The 4,147-nt window shown below is 53.7% G+C and overlaps 1 protein-coding gene across 1 annotated transcript in view; it reads right to left on the reverse strand.

The window, feature by feature from the left end:
- The window catches only part of NUTF2 (nuclear transport factor 2), a 21,385-nt gene extending 19,163 nt beyond the window's left edge, over positions 1–2,222 (reverse strand). The window contains exon 1 of the mRNA XM_003799381.2: positions 2,107–2,222. The gene's annotated coding sequence lies outside the window, so the exon portion shown is untranslated. The remainder of the gene's footprint in view (positions 1–2,106) is intronic.
- Positions 2,223–4,147: the final 1,925 nt, after the last annotated feature.

The raw sequence follows: 4,147 nt of genomic DNA on the forward strand, positions 1-4,147 counted from the left end.
CTTTATTGCCCTCAGTACAGTGCTGTGGCATCACAGCTCACAGCAACCTCCAACTCCTGGGCTTAGGCGATCCTCTTGCCTCAGCCTCCTGGGACAGGAGGTAGCTGGGACTACAGGCACCTGCCACAACGCCTAGCTATTTTTTGTTGCAGTTTGGCCGAGGCCAGGTTCCAACCCGCCACACTTGGTATACGGGGCCGGCGCCCTACACACTGAGCTATAGGCACTACCCAAGTGCTTCTAGTTCTAAGAGATTCCACCTCATTGACTCTGGATGTGTCCTGTGGGTAATCCTTCTTCATTGCCCATCTCTCTTGACAACCTGGGTTTCTCCTGAATCTGTTGGACCAACCTGATCTCCATGTTGGCATGGGCCAGAATGTGGACTAGTAGGGTTGCATCCAGACAGAGGGCATGCCCTACAAGGACATGAGCAGCATCCTTGCCTGTTCTTCTTGATCAGTGAGAATGACTAGGCAGAGCAATTCAAATGCAAGAAAACTTCCAAGTCAAGAACACAATGAACAGAAAAACATTATCTGAGGAAATACTCAAGGAAAGAAAAAAAGCTAGAGGCTTTTTGCATCTTGGATCTAACTCAGCCCTTCTAAGAGACCTGGCATTCTGCAGAAGCTGAGTGGCTTCTTCAGTCCCTTCAAGGACTGTGGCTGAGAAGTCCCAGTGGGAATCAGAGGAATCAAGGCCTGATAAGCTATCTCTCTCCCAGGTCCCTGAATCTTCTCCAGACTGGTTCCTAAATTGATCATCACTTAATCAGAGGTGCCTTTACAAAGCCATTCAGGATAATTCTCTCTGGCTAGATATTATTTTTCCCCCACATCTCAATGGGGTCTCTGGTGCCACTTTAAGGGCAATTTTGTGATGTACAACTAACTTCCTGCCTTTTCAATAGGCAGCTTCAGCTGTTGGGAAGTGAGAAAAAAGTGATGAGAATCCTTACTTTCTGCAGCTTCCAATCCTAGTTCTGCCACCCAAGCTTGGGAAAACCCCCAGAGTCTGAATCTGAGCCTGACAGCCCAAAGGTGCCCCATCCCCAAAGCCCATTTCAGCCCTACCTCTTGTTTGGCACTGGGGTCATGGGCCTGAAGCCTGGATTCTACTCACCCACCTTGCATTAAGTCCCACCTTATTATCCCATCTTATGGAATCACCCTCTCCAGTGGGGTAGTTCTGTGCTGCCTCTGAGAGAAGCAGTTATGAAGGTTAATCTGTGCTAAGAAATCTAACAGCAGTTTAGAGGCTCACACCTCCTTCGTTTTCCTCCTCTCTTCCTCCACTAACACAGCCAGTCAACCCACCCAGAGCAGGGGCCTGGTCACTGATAGAGAGGGCGGTGGCTGGGCCTACCAGCCTGGAGTCGCCTCACTAAATCAGGCTAAATACTCCAAGGCTAGCCAGAACTAAATTCCCACGTGGAACTTCCTCCCGGCCCAGATTCCCTGACCCTGCCCTCGCCGCAGAACCACAGCATAGGTTCCACCGAGGGAGCAGTAGGTGTCGTGCACTCCCAGCGAGCACACAAGCAAAGGAGCGTTCACCTACACCCTAGCCGGGCTATGGTCAGGAACCGGATGAGGGTCCCAAGCCCCGGCTGTGGCAGGCGGGCGCCCTTACCCATGCTGACTCTGGAGCCGGCCGGGTGGCGCTGCCCATCCCCGGATCCTTCGCAGGCGGGTGGCAGGACGCGGGGCTGGGGTCTGCCCGCTAGTCTGCCTGCACAGCTTGCCGGACTCGAGCAGGCCGGGCCAGACCAGACGGGGCGGGGCCCTGAAAGCCCCATCCGGACGATCCCGACCACAGAAAAGGGCTCGGCCATGGCACAATACGGTGCACCAGCCGCGAGCACGGTACCGCCCGGAAAGGCGCCTGGCTGGCTCCCTCTGGGTTCCCCGCGGCCGCCGCCTCAGAGGACCGGCGGGAGGCGGAGTCGCGCGCGACACATGGCCCGGGCCCTGCGCGGCTTCGGGCCGCCGGGGTGGGGATGGGAGGGGCCGCCAAGGGACTTTCAGCGGAGCCTCCGGGCGTCCTGGAGAGCGGCTCCTGCGGCCCAGTCCCCGCCCCGGCGTGCTGGCACCGACAACTCACCCGAGGGGCTGGCACGATGGCGGCAGCGGCGGCGGCAACCCAGCGCGGTCTGCGACCGACTGTCCCTTCCCCCCTGCCTTCCCTCGCCCGGCCCGCTGCACTCTGGGAAATGCAGTCCCACCGTTCCCCTTTCTGACACAGTATACCAGGAAAAAACTACACTTCCCGGTGTGCTACGCGCGGAGGCCCACACACGGCCCGCAGCGCGGGAGGTGAGGCTAAGCCGTGGAGGGAGGCTGCCGGGGCAAGCCCCTGAGAATTGTGGTCTAGCGGAAGCCTCTGGAATACTGGAGGTTGGCGCCAGGCAAGGGTCAGGGCTCAGTTGTCGCCTGGTCCCAGCTGGCCCGGCCCCGCCCAGGCTGTGCGTTAATGGAGATTGGCTCCGCCCCCGTGGGAGCCCGGCCTGGCCCCAAGCCGGCCCAGCCGCCCCTCCCCGGGCCCCTGGGCCGTTTCCGCTCGCTGAAACCCTCTCCCTTTTGGAGCTTTGGCTGCCTCTTCGGGTATTTGGAGTTCTACGTCCTTGGCCAGCTGAATGGAACCCACGACTTCTGCTGCCCTAACATTTGTGTCTTGCCCCACGCCAGTCGGGCCCAGAGCTGGTTGGAACAGACTTTGCTCTTGGGCTGGAGACTCAAACGCCCCTAACGTGGGACTCGGCTGGAGAAGTTGCTCTCTATTCGTACAGTTAGTGCCTCCAAATCATTCCCATAAGGTTTTGTTTGTTTTGGTTTGTTTGCAGCAGATAGGGCAACCATAAGTTTCATTTTTAAAGTTTCCCCTTGATGAGAGTGACCAGATTGTAAATAGCCCTTCTCTCACCCATTGCCCTTGCTTTTCGATGCCCATTTCCTTGTTTCCTTGGTAATGCAAACATTTGAAGTAAGGGCCTCTCTCTAGGTCAGGCCAGTGCTAGGCAAAGGGCTCTGCAACCAACCTAAAGGACCACAAGTAAGGGAAATGGCTACGGGTCTTCAGACAGCTCCTAGCTTGCCTTCCTGGCCAGAAATCACTCAGTACTCCTGTTTTTATAGAAGTTTCACACCGTTGCCCACTCTTATCCCACCTTCCTGGAGATGGGTGGTTAAGACTAGGTCAAGCTTCTGTTTATTAAATCCCTGCTCTGTCCACACTACACTTTGCCTGACTAGATGCTTTTATTATTACTCAGCAGTGAAAACTCTGCATTGCCCTAGCTACATATGATGCATCTGGATCTGGGACCTCCCTTGCTTAGTGAACTATCCTCTCCCAAGAAGCCAAAACACTGGACAGGTGTGCACGTAATCTCAGACATCAGGGAGGAGCCAAAGAGTGGTGCCTTTTGAAAGATTCAAGAGGGCCAAAGCAGAACCAGCAGAAGTTCCTTCAATAAATAGGAGCTCAAGAATACATTAACAAGCATGGCTAGAACCTGGAAAAGAGCTAACCTAGGAAGGCAGGTACCAACCTCTTCCTCCAACTAGGCAACTATACCACCTGTGGTGCACCATCCCTTCTTCCCTATTACATTTGTTTCCCAATTCAGTGCCAAGGGACCAGAAAGGAAACAAGTGTTTTAGACCATACCAGCTCACTAAGTTCCCAAACAAATAACATAAAGAGAGTTATATTTTGTGGAGGCTGAAAAGTGTCTATTTGTGCCTCAAAACCCATAGAAAACCCATCACTTAAAGGCATTTGCCTCTCCCTATTGGCTTTGAGGTAAATTACCTGGAGCTATAAAGAAAAATGTCACCCTCACCCCTCCAATATCCAATCTAAAGAATAGATGCAGCAAAGAAAATGAGTCACAAATCCCAACTCCTTAATGGCCTCTAAGGATCCAGCTTCACACTGAAGGTGTACCAAGGCAAAGGTTTCTGTACAAGACTGTTGTGCCTGAAGAACCCATGGCTGGCTCCAACTATGGTCTTTACTGGTTTACTAAATATCTGCATGCACATGTGTACCAGATGCTGTGCTAGACCTAAGGGATGTAAAGGTTAGCAAAGTTCAAGCTCAGCTGAGAATTCAAGACAAAACTCAAAACCCTCAGAGGTGA

This window comes from Otolemur garnettii, unplaced genomic scaffold (assembly GCF_000181295.1).
Source record: "Otolemur garnettii isolate 467f Iridium unplaced genomic scaffold, OtoGar3 scaffold00151, whole genome shotgun sequence".
NCBI classification, from domain to species: domain Eukaryota; kingdom Metazoa; phylum Chordata; class Mammalia; order Primates; family Galagidae; genus Otolemur; species Otolemur garnettii.